We start from the raw sequence: 16,221 nt of genomic DNA, 5'->3' as shown, positions 1-16,221 counted from the left end.
TCTTCATCCTTCTCTGTTTCAAGGTCACCTTTAAAAAAGTCACCATCTCTCGGCTACACGGACGGGTTCGTCTGCTTCCAAACGCAGGCTGAGTGGCCGACGCAGCAGGGCACAGCTGCACTTTATTGAAATAAATAGCAGCAGCTTCTGCCACAAGGGTGGGGGTGTGAGTCCATCTGGGGGAGTGGACGCCAGGAAGCCGGAGCTGGGTGTGGGGACATGAGCTGGGGGGGAACCTGGATGAGGGTCCAGGGCCGGGAGGGGCTGAGTGGACACCTGGGCCCGGGGGGAGGGGATTCTGAGTCACCATGGACCCTGCGCCTCAGTGACCGCCCCTCCCCAGGAGTGACGGGCTGGGGACCCCCACCCCCGCGTCCTCACTGGCTGAGGACTGCTCCAGTGTCAGCTTGGGCACTGGCCGCCTGGCACACGCGTGGGCAGAGTAGGGAGTCACGGGGCAGCTGGGCCCGGGGTGGCGTGGGGTGCAGACAGGGCTGCTGCAGGGACTCACAGGTTCCAAGACAGGAGGTCGCCTTTCCTAACTGTTTGGAAATTTAACTCAAGGCAATAATTTCATCCAAAATTGTAATAAATGTATTGTTTTGTATGGGTCTCAAGTTGGAAGCAACTACTCACAGTTAAGACTGATAATTACTACTAAGTAGAAATAGAAAAATAGAAAATAGTCCGATATAAAAAACAAATGTGACGGTGTGACAGTTACGGTGTGACCTCGGGTTACGTGTCCACAGGACCTGCTGTACCTCACTCTCTCTGAGAGGTGGCGTTTGACTCCCATGTGGACTTCCTGTGATGACCAGACCTTGGCTTCGCTTCCGTCCTGAGGGTCCTGGTTGGCTGAGCACATTATCGTGTGACCTCGGGTTACCTGTTCACAGGACCAGCTGTACCTCACTCTCTCTGAGTGGTGGCGTTTGAAGCTGTACCTTACTCTCTCTGAGTGGTGGCATTTGATTCCCATGTGGACTTCCTGTGATGACCAGACCTTCACTTCTCTTCCGTCCTGAGGGTCCTGGTTGGCTGAGCACACAGCACCGCGGGGAAGGGTGTGAGCTTTTGAGGCCACAGGCCCAGAGCGTGGGCTGGCCACCTCCCAGGTGACATCTGGCAGAATTTGGCACGTTCCTGAGAGCCCCTTGGGTTGGCTGCTGGCCACGGCAGTGACTGGATGCAGGGCCTCTGGACCCATCTGCCTCCTTCCAACAATCCGCGTGCCCTCTGCTGCCAGTCCTGTCTCTGACTGTTAAGGAGGAAGCCAGCCAAGCAGACCCATGTGGACGCCTGTGTAATGGCGCCCCGGGGGTGACCTGGTCAGGGGCGTCTTATCCAGGGCTGCTCACCTGCAGGGCCCTCGGCCACTGGAGTGCAGAGCAGTGTGCTGGGCGGCCCCCTCCTGACCCCGGGGCCCTGGCTCAGGAGCCCGTGACCAGCCCTGTGATGACGTCGCTATGGGCTCTCTTGTCCCTTGTGCCCTGGACGGCACACCCCAGTGGACACGCCCCGGGGCGCAGCTGTGATGTGCTGGTCTCACCTGGACTTTTCTCCTCTTTACCCCCCGTCAGCCTTTTAAAAGAAAAAGGTACCCGATTCAGCCCGCAAAATTGAGTTTATTGGGGAATAGCTGAGGAATCGCAATTCAGGATGAGTGAACTAGGGCCAATCCCAGGTGAGTCTGGAGAACAGAGTTGGAGGTGGTTGGAGACTGTTTTGAACACAAGTTCACGGCGGGAATGAGAGTTCTAAGTGTACCTGGTGACTGCTCCCCCCTCGTCAGCGACAGATGAGAACCACCGCCCCCAAAGCAGAAGTGTGGGTTAGATCGGGTATTTGCTTGTACTTGAAAATTCCACCAAAATCCAGGTGTATTCAAATATTCAGCTTAAAATTTTTTCAGAACTGTTTCCCTGTTAGATGTTTGGCCAGACAGAGACATTGGTTTGACATCTGTCAAAGGAAACTCCAGCACCATAGCAGAACAGGGCAATCCTTTAAAATAGAGTATTCCCACAGCACTCACAAAATATACATCCATTCATATGAAATACAGTCATCCCTCTGTGTCTGTGGGAAGTTGGTTCCAGGACCCGCAAGGATACAAAATCTGAGGATGCTCAAATCTGTTATAGAAAATGGCCAAGTGTGTGCATATAACCCCCTCCAACACCCTTTCTATACTTTAAATCATCTCTAGATTAATACCTCACACAATGTAAATCCACGTAAATAGTTGTAAATACAATGGGAATGTCATGAAAGGAGTTAACTTCCAGCGGCAAATTCAAGTTTTGCTTTTTGGAACTTTCTGGTACTTTTTCTGAATATTTCTGATCCTTAACAAGTGATACTGAGGATGCAGAACCTGGGGGCATGGAGGGCTGACTGTAGTTCTTATTTCTCATGTCTATTGTGTGAAGAAACTACATCAGCTTAGATTTTGAAGGTGGAACTTAAAAGATCGAATTCGACCCTGAAACAGATGACATTGTTTACTAAAGACTTTTGCTTTTTTTTCTACCAGAAATTCAAACTCAGTTTTTCCCTTTGTTTTCTAATCAGCGCTGAACTCCTTTCCTTGGAGAAGGTAGGAAGCTTTGTTATTCAGAAACAGGAAAGTCCAGGTGATTTGATGAATATTCATATGGGCAATTTAATCAGTGTCTTCTCATTATCTGTATTTCCATTTGAAGCTGGTTCCAAGAATATAAATAAAGATTGCACAGCAATTGTATCAACTTTCATTTCTCTCTGAGATACTCAAGCTGCTATCAATAGCCTCCACACTTGGCTTTCTGTGTCCTGGGTCGTAGAGACAAAGTTGGAAAACTGGGGTTCTTTGCCGGAGGAATGAACACCCTGGGAATTCTAGTTACGTCTCACAGGTACCTGGTATTCTCACCTTATTAGATGTTAAGTAGGTTAGCCAGCATGATTTTCCAGGAGGTTGCCCCTTGTTAACAACAATAACAGCATCAACCATAATAATAAATCTAAAGCTGTGTGGGGTGAAGGGGAGCAGCCCTGGAGACTGGGTCCCCAGCTCTCCCCTGGCGCCCGCCTGTGGCTCAGAGGATGGAGAGGGAGCGTCCCCTACACAGCGACCTTGCTGACGGCTGTGTGTGGATTGTCGCAGAGGGCGGGTGACGTTCTGGGAGGACTGTGGGGCAGGTAAGAGGAAGACAAACCAAGAATTGGCCCACGGATGGTCAAATCTCCCCAGCTCCTGACAGCCCAAGTCAAAGAAACCAACCCACAGACCTGAGGAAACGGCTGCTTCGTTAGTGGTCAAGCAAACAAAATGAGAGTGAAATGCCACCACGTCTCACCTGTAACCGTGACGATGACCGCAGATGCAGCCCAGGGTGGGTGGGCTGCAGGGGAAGGCTGGCGGGGGGCCCGAGCCCCCAGAGGGCTGTCTGTTGATGGCAAGAGCTTTAAAAAGGGCAAACCCTCCATCCAGAAGTCTCCGATCCAGGGGTTGGTCCTGGAGAAATTACTAGATGTGATTTTTGCATAGGATAATAATTAAAAGGCTGTAATAATGGAAGATTAGAAGCCATGTCAGTGCTCAATACCAGGAAACTGGCGAGCGGCACTGTGGCAGATCCATAGGTCAGCTGACTGTCCATGTAGGTGGGAAAGGCACGTGGGACCGTCTGCAGGACCACTGGGCACAGAGACGAGGTGTGCGGCATCCAGCAGCTGGTGGGTAGGGATGAGACGCATAGAAGGCGTCTGCAGGGGATGGAGAGAGGAGAGCAACCACAGGAGGCCCCTAAGGGAACCCCCAGGGGCCAGGGGGACAGAAGACAGTGTCAGAGGAGGCCGTGAATGAGAGCGGGAGCCAGGGCTTCCGACGCGAAAATGCACTCGGATATTTCAGGAAAAGCAGAAGGAGACAGGTGGGCCCGGCTGTGGGCCAGAGGTCAGCGCCCAGAACAGAGTAACCAGCTCGCTCTCTAGAAGCTGTGACTAGGGCGGGCTCTTGCCTTCTTCTCTGGGCACTTCCGAGTCTTTGGGTTCTCCTGCAATGAACCTTTACCGCTTTGGTAGCCCCTGAACGAACGTGTAAATACTGCAGCAACCCTCCCCTGTGTGTTTTTCTCTTTCCCTGTTTCTGTTCACCCGGTCAGCACTCCAGCTGGTCAGCAGTCGGACTCTGGCCCCAGCGATGTACCCATTTCCCTGACAGGACCACCTGATCCAGTGGTACCCTGCTCTGCTCCGTCTGAGCCGGCTTCTGTTGAAATGCTGTAAGAAAGATGAACTTCTCTCTGAGCCCCGCACTGGGGATTATAAAAGAGTAATGATTCAGTGACTTAAAGATTTAGTAGCCAGGTTGTTACAGGCTTAGAGCAGAAAGAAGATTAATGAGCTACTAGCTTAACATATGTCTCAGAAAAAGAGCAGTCATTTAATTTCCAACTTTGTAGAACTTGTATCAGCTCCCATTTTGCAAGAATAGTTACTTTGCAACGTGATTTTTTTTTGCTCTCAAACCAGCTGATTGAAATAAACGATGAAGTCCTCCCAGGATAAAGAGATGGCTCGGAGTTCAGGGCTTGGTTCATGTAGGGCCTAGGAAGCCAAGTGCTGGCTCTCCATAGGAGGGCTTTCAGCCTCTGGACTGGGGCCCTGGAGTCTGGCTGGAGGCGGGGCCTCCTCCTGTCTTCTCCCTTTTGGGGTCGGGGTGTGGAACCCTTGGGGCTCTCCTCTTTTCTTCCCTCTTGGATCCTGGGGGCCGGGGGCACCATCTGCCACACTGCAAGGGCCCTGGGAGGCCCCTGTGGAGGCCCCCAGTGAGGGGCTGAGGCCGCCAGCCTGCAGAGGAGGCTGCCCGGCCAGCAGACCCTGAGCGGAGACACCGCTAAGCCACCCCTGCGTTCCTGACATACAGAAACCCCCAGGTAATAAATGCTTGCTGCTTTTAGCCACTAAATTTGGGGGTAATTTGTTCTGCCGAGATAGAGAACTCAGATTCTGCCCATGACGTTTCAGCTAGTTCCACTCCATTTTTTTCCTGCCGTATTTTAAACAAAACTCGCGATATCATGTCATTTCATTTGTAGATAATTCAGTATCATTTTGGGCACTTTAAAAAAACATATGGAAAATTACAGATGAAAAATTAGGAAATAGCAATGTATCTATTGTTCCCCATGTTGACATTTTGCGCTATTTATTCCTGATCTCTATGTTTTCCTTAGATATAGAGCATTTTAGATAATACTGAAGCTCTGCCTGAGACCCTCCCATCTTTCTCTCCTGTGGACATTTCCCAGCCCTGAGAGGGACGCACTTTTAGCCCATGAGTAGAGCCTCCTTGCTCTGCACAGATAAATAACAGAGTGCAGCTTGTGTGTGTCTTAAAATGTACATGTATGTTGGACTTCCCTGGAGGTCCAGTGGTTTGGATTTCCTGTTTGCACTGCAGGGGTGCAGGTTCAATCGCTGGTCAGGGAATTAAAATCCCACATGCCATGCAGCACAGCTGAAGTATAAAATATTATACACCTGTAAATAGATACTTTATAGTAATGAATTTATATTATGTAACCCCCAGGGTGGGCTTCCGCTTACACTCCCCACCAGGCCCCCTTGTCCTCACTTTGTGGACCCGACACCTGCTGTAGTCTCTGCAGTGGGAGGCTGTGCAGGGCTGTCTCTCTGTGTCAGTAGACACTTCCTCATGACGGTCAGCTCCCTTCCCCACAGGTGGCCTTGTCTTCAGAGCCTTTGTGTGTTTGGCTCAATGGGCTCTGCTGCTTGCTGATTTGTAGGAAAGTCAGTACCTTCCTCATATCACATCATATCAGTCGCTCAGTCATATCCAACTCTTTGAATCGCAGCATGCCAGGCCTCCCTGTCCATCACCAACTCCCGGAGTTCACTCAGACTCATGTCCACCGAGTCAGTGATGCCATCCAGCCATCTCATCCTTTGTCATCCCCTTCTCCTCCTACCCCCAATCCCTCCCAGCATCAGAGTCTTTTCCAATGAGTCAACTCTTCGCATGAGGTGGCCAAAATACTGGAGTTTCAGCTTTAGCATCATTCCTTCCAAAGAAATTCCAGGGCTGATCTCCTTCAGAATGGACTGGTTGGATCTCCTTGCAGTCCAAGGGACTCTCAAGAGTCTTCTCCAACATCACAGTTCAAAAGCATCAATTCTTCGGTGCTCAGCTTTCTTTACAGTCCCACTCTCACATCCATACATGACCACAGGAAAAACCATAGTCTTGACTAGATGGACCTTTGTTGGCAAAGTAATGTCTCTGCTTTTGAATATGCTATCTAGGTTGGTCATAACTTTCCTTCCAAGGAGTAAGCGTCTTTTAATTTCATGGCTGCAGTCACCATCTGCAGTGATTTTGGAGCCCAGAAAACTAAAGTCTGACACTGTTTCCACTGTTTCCCCATCTATTTCCCATGAAGTGATGGGATCGGATGCCATGATCTTCGTTTTCTGAATGTTGAGCTTTAAGCCAACTTTTTCACTCTCCACTTTCACTTTCATCAAGAGGCTTTTTAGTTCCTCTTCACTTTCTGCCATAAGGGTGGTGTCATCTGCATATCTGAGGTTATTGATATTTCTCCCGGCAATCTTGATTCCAGCTTGTGTTTCTTCCAGCCCAGCGTTTCTCATGATGTACTCTGCATAGAAGTTAAATAAGCAGGGTGACAATATAGAGCCTTGATGTACTCCTTTTCCTATTTGGAACCAGTCTGTTGTTCCATGTCCAGTTCTAACTGTTGCTACCTTCCTAGATACTCAGAATTTATAGATTGCATAAACTACAGATACTTTCCTGGTGGCTCAGGCAGTAAAGTGTCCGCCAGCAGTGCGGAATACCTGGGTTGGATCCCTGGGTTGGGAAGATCCCCTGGAGAAGGAAATGGCAACCTACTCCAGTATTCTTACCTGGAGAATCCCATGGACGAGGAGCCTGGCGGGCTATAGTCCATGGGGTCGTAAAGAGTTGGACACGACTGAGCGACTTCACTTTCTTTATTTCCTTCTATTACGTGCCTGGATTATTTGGTTTGTTTGGGGTGTCTTCTGTTATACTAAACTTTTTCATTTTCATATTTATGAGTCTTTCCCTTCATGATTGATGTTCTCCTTTCTTTCCTGGTGATTCATTAGAATCATCTTGTACCTTTTTTCCTGATTAGGAAAATGTTTCCTTTTTTCCTGGCTCCTACCATTAGGCCTTTGATACATTTGGAATTCATAATTGTCCTTGCTGAGAAGTAGGGATCAACTATTTTTCCAACGTGGAAAGGCAAGCATCCTGGAATTATTTATTGAACACTGATCCGTCCTCGTCTTCCCTTTGACTTGCAGCACTTCTGTGAGTGGGTGGGCAGGTCTGTCAGTTCATTCCCAAGCCGGCTCTTCTGCTCCACTGACCGAGTGGTCACTCCTGGGCTTTCTAACACACATCACAACTACTGCAGCTTTATAATCAACCTTAACAGCCTCCTATGGAAAGTCCTTCCTCCACCATCTTCTGTCTACAATCGTCCTGACTATTCTTGGATCTTTATGCTTTCATATACATTTTAGAATACATTTTACAAGTTCCACAAAAAAAAAAAGCCTTTGGGATTTTGACTGGAATTGCTTGGAGTTTATAGACTAATTTGAAGAGAATTGGCATCTTTAGGAAATTGGGTCTTCCCATTCATCAACGTTGGATGTCTCTCTACTTATTCATTTTTCTTAATGTCCTTGAGTGATGTTTTATCATTACTTTCTCCATAAACATCTGGGCCATCTTAGGTTTAATTTTAGAGAGCTTAGTTATTTTTTCTTCTTTTCTGTTTGCTATTGTGAATGGTGTCTTTTGTAAATCATATTTCCTAATTAGTCATTGCTGATGTGTGACAATGCTTTCATCTTTGTGTATTGAGCTTGGAAGCAGTGGCCTTGCCGGACTTTCTTATGAGTCCTAATTGTAAATTTTCTTTTATCTTTTTTTTTGTAAGCAGTTACAAAGATCTGCTAATAATTATCTTATTTTTTAACAATCTGTATGAGTTGTTTTAAAAGATGAACATATCACTGTGGCAGGAACTCTGGTCCAATGGTGACTGGCAGGGGGGCTCTCAGATATTTGTGTCTGCTTTCCTGGGTAAACCCTGCTAAGCGGTCTTTGAAAACGCTTCCAGCTGGGTCTTCGAGAACAGGATACTTTGCAGTAGATGAAAGAAGAGGGAAGAGATGGGTGTTCCGGGCAAAGGAAATGGTAGACAGAGGGCACGGAGGGAAGCAGCACTGATCCAAGGATTTGAAAGTGTTTGTTGAAGCTCCAGTGGAGGGTGTGGGAGGGGAGGGGAGGAGGGAGGAGCCGGCCGCTGGCGGTAAGGCTGGAGAGAGAGTCAGGAACAAGGTCATATGACTTTGTGTTGTGGGCAATGGAGGACTGATGGGGTTATCAGACGGGAGTGGTTAAGACAAGTATCTTTAAGTCAGCCTCATTATGGTAAAATTTACATGAATAAAATTCACAGAATTAAAGCGTACAGTTCAGAGAGTTCCAACGACTGTTTATAGTCATGTGGCCATGACCACGATCGCGCCATGAACCAGCTCCATCACCCCACAGAGATCCTGTGTTCTGCAGGCAGTGGCTTCTCTCCCTGCCAGCCCAGGAAACTCTGCCTCTTCTAGACTTTCTTATAAATAGTCTCACACAGCCTGTGTTTTTTGTGTCTGGCTTCTTCCACTTGGTGTAATGTTTCTGAGATTAATCCGTGTTGTTGCCTCTCAGTAGTCTTTCCTGTTTAGCTGCTGGGAATCATCCCACTGTGTGACTGCATCACAATGTACTTAGCCATTTCGGTTGATGAGAATGTGAGTTGATTCCAGTTGGGGGCTATTACAAATAAAGCTTTTATGAACATGGGCAAGGACATTTTCATGAGAGCATATGTTTCATTTCTTTTAGGTTCATAGTAGGAATGGGATTGCCCTGTTACATGGTGAGTGCATATTTAACATCGTAACTGGCAGATTATTTTTCAAAGTGGCTGTATCGTTTTGCATTTTTACCAGTAGTTGCTACCCACTCTCATCAGCATTTGGTAATGTCAGTCTTTTCAAACTGAACAATTTTAGTGGGTGAGCTGTAGTATCTCATTGTAGTTTTAATTTGTGTTTCCCTCAAGACGCTTCCCTGATAGCTCAGTTGATAAAGAATCTGCCTGCAATGCAGGAGACCCCGGTTTGATTCCTGGGTTGGGAATATCCGCTGGAGAAGGGATAGGCTACCCACTCCAGTATTCTTGGGCTTCCCTTGTGACTCAGCTGGTAAAGAATCCGCCTGCAATGTGGGAGACCTGGGTTCGATCCCTGGGTTGGAAAGATCCCCTGGAGAGGGGAAAGGCTACCTACTCTGGTATTCTGGGCCTGGAGAATTCCATGGACTGTATAGTCCATGGGGTCACAAACGGTCGGACACGACTGAGCGACTTTCACTTTCAAGATAATCGTAGGTGGTGCTAGTGGTAAAGAACCCGCCTGCCAATGCAGGAGACAGAAGATCCCTGGTTTGGGAAGATCCCCTGAAGGAAGGAATGGCAACCGTTCCAGTATTCTTGCCTGGAGAATCCCATGGACAGAGGAGCCTGGTGGGCTACAGCCCATGGGGTAGCAGAGAGTTGGACACGATTGAGTGGCTGAGCAGAGGGCAGAAAAGACATTAGCGCTGAGCATCTCCACTGCCCTAAGTGGGCTCTTAGGTGGGTCCCGGGTACCTGCACGCCACCTGATTGCTGCTTTTATGTTCAGTGTGTGCAGGGGTAGGGGTTGTATAGGAAATTTCGGTATCTTCCACTCAATTTTGCTGTGAAAACTGCTCTTGAAAAAATAAAGTGCATTTAAAAAAAATCCCAGGGGAAAAAAACATGCTGAAATTTCAGATTGGATAATATTGTATATAGCTTTAAAAAGTCACACTTTATAAAGCAATTGTTCTCAAACATCTTTTTTCTGGGAGTGTTTTGTCTAGCCCACTTTTCCGTGGAAAGGTTTTCCTCCCATGAATCTGCTAAGATGGATAGTGAATTAATTGAATTGCTTTATTTATACTGCTGTTTCCTCTTGATGACAACCCTGTTTTTGTTTTTTTTTTTTTTTTTTAGGACTCCTGGAATAATACAGACAAATTAATTAAGATGACAAGTTGAGTATGAATATTACATTTCCTTTTTAGTATCATGATTTGAATAGACTTTAATTTGAATGTACTGCATTTTATTCCTAAAATACTTTTTCAGTCTTTGGGAAGGGAAAAGCATCTTTTCAGGGATAACATTTTTGTTTTGAGCAGAGAGACCTTTGTCTGTGGACGTGCCTGCCTCAAAGAGGCAACAGAGGACTGCGTGGCCGGGGGCCCCTACCTCCTGAGGGCAGCCAGGCCTCCTCTCTGCTGGGCCCTGGGCCCAGCCTCGTCCTCCTACAGGAAACGGATGTGCTGGACGGTCAGCCTCTGAGCTGGACACAGTCCTGGCCTCAAGCTGGGGCCTCCACAGGGCATCGAGTGTCTGCAGGCACTCTGTGATGTTTTCAGAAGGGTCACAGACATAGTTTCTTTGCAACAGGCATCACGGGCCAACCCTTTCCCATCTGGTTTGTCTGGAAGAGGAGATGGGAGCAGGACGGGTTTGGAGACTGAGCCTTGTCACTGTCCAGGGCAGGGGACGCCTCCAGACGCCGTGTCCCACCCTCCGTCCAGGGTCAGGCCTCTCCTGGGCTCTGCGGCGAGGGTCTGAGCGGGGCCTTGCCCAGCAGCCGCTTCTGCCCGAGTCAGGGGCACTGGCGCACAGATGCCATCCAGAGGCCATAGAGGTGGCATCAGACAAGGAGGTTACAGGAGACCGGGAGCGAGGGCCCGCGCTTCATCCCGCCTTCCTCTAACTGCAGCCATCAGACGAGGAGGTTACAGTGGAGACCGGGAGCGAGGGCCCGCGCTTCATCCCGCCTTCCTCTAACCGCAGCCATCAGACAGGAGGTTACAGTGGAGACCGGGAGCGAGGGCCCGCGCTTCATCCCGCCTTCCTCTAACCGCCCCGCTTGGTCCTGGGAGTCCAACAGGGAAACACAACCGGACCCAGCATCTGGCTGGAGCGAGCCTAGAGCTAAGGACGTGCCGGAGCAGCGGCCTCCGGGAGTCGGGGCAGCTCCATGGAACCCCACCCCCACCAAGGTCTTCCTGCCGTCACCGCCCCCAGCCTTCCCCAGCCCAAAGAGGAAAGTCCTGCTGTGTGCAGGCGGCAGGTGCCTCTGCAGAGACACGCAGGCCTCAGGCCCCTGCCGTGGGGTCTCCCAGGTGGAGCCCCCCGTCTCCACACAGCAAGTCCACGCAGCGATGCAGTTCCTGCCCATCCAGCGTCTCCCTGGGCCTCGCAAATCGCTCCCTTCTCAGGCTTGCATGCCGGCCTGGGGGGCCAGTGAAGGGTACACGTGCAGGCCTCTGGCTTCCACCGGGTCTGGCTGGGGGACCCAGGCAGGAAGGGGGAGGGCAGGGCAGCGAGGGCAGGGTCCATCCCAACCCCCGCGGACCCTCTGGCGAGGACCGCCTCCCTGCTCCGCGGCCCCCTCTGGCAGTGGTGCTGGGCCCCATGTGGCTTGCGGGTGAGGCCTCCCCGTCCTGCTGAAGATGCCCTTGTGAGGCTGAGTTGTCCTAATCTGTGTGTGCCCTCTGCTCTGGGCAGCTGCACACCAGCAGGGAGGGAGGGCTTGGGTTGACTGTGGCTCCATTCTTGTGGGCGGGGCCCCTCCCCTAGATGGGAACCTGGTGTCACCGGCCCAGCATGCTCAGGGTGCCCTTCCTGCTCCTGCCCAGACTGGTCAGCCGGCTGCACACCTGGGTGGACTTTCCTCCCCGATGGGCTGTGAGCAGCTCCGCCTGAGGTTTGGTCAGCATCATATTCTCCCAAGCAGATCTTGGCTGCCAGGAGAACAGAACCTCCCTCTGTTTATACATGGAGTTGGAAAATCTCATCAAGGACCAGGAGAAGCATTTACAGTTTCTAAATTAGAGAGTTTATGGTAATAAATCAAGAGTGTGTACTTTAATAATAGAAAAAACATAATGATATAACTTAATCTTAAACGTATTTCTAATATAACAGAAAGATTATATTTCTAATATCTGGTTAGCTTGTTGTGAGTGTATGCAAATATCTTTGGAAATATTCATACATACTGCCAGCTTTAGCTAATTGAAGAAGTAGTTTCAGGAGGAGCTGCCACCTGATAATTTAATCACAGTTCAGTCTTCGCAGATAATTATGGTATTTGTTATTAAGTTCTCTCTGATTTTCCAAGAAATGAGAAACCTGATATAATCTTTTATAATAGGAATGAAAAATTAAATTTTATTTAATTATGAAAATTATTCTAATCTGAATACTTCTGAGCTATTTCCAGGGCGTTTTTTCCTCTTCTACAACTGCCCAGTGTAATTTTATGGGATTTAATTCTGGTCTGCAAACAGCTCTGTGGCCAACATGATTGTAACTGTGCTTGGGTGAATAGTTTCAGGGCAGGGCATGTTCATGCTTCTACTTTGCAAATCCTCTCCTCACAAAGACTTTTAGGGAAAATTTTAAAAAGTGCTATCAATCACAGCATTTGAAAAATAAAAAAGTGGAATGATCCTAAGGGTCTAATGGTGATAGGTGGTTAGGTAAGTGGCTCAGAACACATGCAGTGCGCACCAGGGGCCACTGTTCCGTCTGTGCAGCAGGACACGGTGCCGCTGAGCTTCCCTGGCGCGGCCCCACCACCCAGAATGGCGGCCTCTCGCTCCAGATGCGGTCCCTGCCTGCTCTGCCCCCAGCTGTGGTGGAGACTCTCCTCTCTACCTTCCCCTCATTCCTGCCTCCTCAAGCCAGATTGAAACAGTGGGCCTGCCCTCTGCTCCCACAGCGCTCTATCATAGTCATTATATCTAAGTCCATTTTCCTTGCCAGGCTGTGTGACTCTTGTGGACAGAAACTGGAGCTCAATTCTCCAAGCAGCCCACACCTGGCCCAGGGACCGGCCCACCATGTGATCAATAACTATTGCATGGAATTAAGTTTGTGTTCAATAATTTCATAAATATATGTTTTCATATGGATAAATACACATACCATAAATATTTATGTGTTTATTCTCTCTATATCCTATATACGTATATACATATATATATATATATATTTTTTTTTACCTATTAAGAACAAAACAGGACAAAGAGGCATTTGGTGTGACTTAGAAAACTCAGGGGGTCATGGCTACTAGTTCTTTTTTCATGGTTATCAGGGCCTTTTAATTTGCAGTCATCTGATAAGGTCAGTTTCTAGAATGTTCCTCAAAACAAGTATTTTTCATTCTGCTTCTTGTTCTTTTGAAGCGTCATGAGAAACTTTTGAAGGTGCATGAGTGTACAGTTCCCTGGGGAGAAACTCCCGAATTTTATTGAATTCTTCAAAGTATCCATGACCCATAACCCATTAGATTATATTTATTCCCTAAAGAACTAACACTGACTAAAGTCATACATTTTATAATGCTATTTTCCAAATAAAGGGGAAGAGTGAGTTCACTGATTCTGCCAGTAATCGTCGACAGTGCAAACTTGATTTTTGGAACGCTTGACGGCTGGTGGCAGAACATTTAATGGCCAATTTGGTCTTCTGATCTTGCTTGGTGGCTCAGATGGCAAAGAGTCTGTCAGCAGTGCAGGAGACTCGGGTTCCATCTCTGGGTCAGGAAGATCCCCTGGGGAAGGGAATGGCTACCCATGCCAGCATTCTTGCCTGGAGAATTCCATGACAGAGGAGCCTGGTGGGCTACAGTCTATGGGGTCGCACAGAGTCGGACACGTCTGAGCGACTAACACACTCACTTTCACTTTGGTCTTTTGAGTAGTGAACAGATGTGAGGGAATAGAATGGTGTTTGTGAACTGTGAGAGGTACAATGCCGGTGATGGATGCCACTTGTCAGCTGTGGGCTTGGTGGTTTCCTTTCACACTGAATTGGTCAGAGCTGCTGGGCGAGGCCCAGGACAAGTTAAAGCTCTGATCCCCAGGGCTGCCGGGGACACACCGCTGTTTCCAACTGACCAACTTCTTTGCAGACGGGGGCTCACCTCGGGGCCACCAAGACCCTCAGAACAGAGCAAGGTCTGTGGTTCTTGGACAGCAGGCTGTAAGCTCACCTTACAGAGAGCCAGCACCTTTGTGATAGTTGTCTAAGACATTCAGACTTACACAAGTCTGAATGTTTTCTGTTGGGAAAAAAATCATGTTCTTTTGAAAAACACACTTGATATTGTTCTTAAGCATTGACACGCTGGCCTTTACAGCCACTTGTAGATGTATGTTTCCTTGTCAAGTACACAAACCCGTTCTTTATTTGTTCCTACCTGCGACTAAGTGGCAGAAAGAGCCTGACAAAGACTTTGCGAGTGAATTATCAAGAGAAGCACAGAAGCCCTCCGGGTGGCAGAGCGGGCCTGGTGCGGGGCAGGGCCCGCTTCTACTGCGTCATGTGCTGGATGCTAAGGTCAAGATGTTTGGAGCCCTGGACCCACACAATTCCTCCTTAACAAGTGCCTCCTGCCCAGACTTTACCCTTAAACAGGAGACCTTAGGGGAAAGGGAAGGAGGTTAGCAGTGAGCTTTGGGAAGCGGAGACTCAACAGGAAAAGTGATGGCAGAGCTGTGGGCTGTGCACGTGGCACGTAGTGGGTGAAGGTGCCCTGTGGCCGGGGTCCTGCCTGGTGTGCGGAGCAGAGATGGCACCTCTGTCTCCATGGCTCACACAGGGACGGCACGCTCCCCGACTTCTCCTGTACTCACTGACATGGCCAGGCAGCCCTTTGGGAGTTAGGTCAATGTACCCTGAAGGTGCACCCTCTGGGTGGAGAGCAGGTTCTGATGCTGGTTAGCCGGGTAACTTCAGGCAGGTCACTTCCATGTCTTGCTTTTTTCATCTGTTCCATGGGTATAACAGTATCAGCCTCATGGGCTTTGTGGGGATTAAACAAGGTAAGTCATCAGTAAACATTAAGTTGTAGAGTTGTTTAGTTTGTTTTGAATAGTAGCCATAGAAGCCCCTTGCTGGCTTAGATGGTAAAGAATCTGCCTGCAATGCAGGAGACTCAGGTTTGATCCCTGGGTCGGGAAGATCCCCTAGAGTAGGAAGGGCTACCCACTCCAGTATGCCTGCCTGGGAAATCCTATGGACAGAGGAGCCTGGTGGGCTATATAGTCCATGGGGTCACAAAGAGTGGGACACGACTAAGTGACTAACACTTTCACTTTCACAGAAGCTGATGACATCAGTTTTCTGTTGAAAATCTTGGGCATGATTTCTGCTTAATTCAATGGGCCAAAAGGTGCCACTGAAGCAGCAGCCAGAGAGACATTTCCAGAGGCTGGCTCAGCCCAGCACCTACAGTGGAGTCGGGAGAGCCGCGGGGGACGTCCCAGCAGAGGAGGAGGAGGGGCTGGCGGGCAGGACGCCTGGCTCAGGCGACTCGGGTGTGATGTGGACTCTAGGACTCACATGGAGAGTGTATCCTCCAGGCTTTGTGAGAATATAACAAAGGACCATGTGGAGCCCACGTGGAGCCTGGCAGCCTGGAGTTCTCACCCAGCAAACTGGAGCAGGCCAGGTATCTGAGTGCTGGCCACCAGAGAGCCAGGAGTGATGGCAAATGTCCAGCCCTTAGGAGCAGGGGCCACACCCAGATCAAGGCCATGCCCAGACCAAAGCCACACTCAGACCAAGAAAGTCAAAGTGAACTCACTCAGTCGTGTCCGACTCTTTGCGACCGCATGGACTGTAGCCTACCAGGTTCCTCTGTCTATGGGATTTTTCCAGGCAAGAGTACTGGAGTGGGGTGCCACCGCCTTCTCCACGCTCAGATCAAAGCCACGCCCAGACCAAGGCCTACCCAAAGCAAGGCCACGCCCAGACCCAAGCCACGCTCAGACCCAAGCCACGCCCAATGTGAGCCCACCCTAGAGGAAAACTTGAACTCCAACCCCCCCTTCCTCCAAGCTTCACTACGTCGTTTCCTTGTCCTCCTCCTGAGCCTGAAATCAGAGGAAAGGCCCTCAGACAGGGAAGGTCTGGGTGGGCGGGGGGCGCACAGGAGGGACAGAGGTGTTCTCGGAGGGTGGACGTCAGCTTCTCGAGG

The sequence above is a fragment of the Bubalus kerabau genome, chromosome 22, assembly GCF_029407905.1.
Source record: "Bubalus kerabau isolate K-KA32 ecotype Philippines breed swamp buffalo chromosome 22, PCC_UOA_SB_1v2, whole genome shotgun sequence".
Classification (NCBI taxonomy): Eukaryota; Metazoa; Chordata; class Mammalia; order Artiodactyla; family Bovidae; genus Bubalus; species Bubalus kerabau.
Note: the sequence above shows the minus strand (reverse complement) of the source record.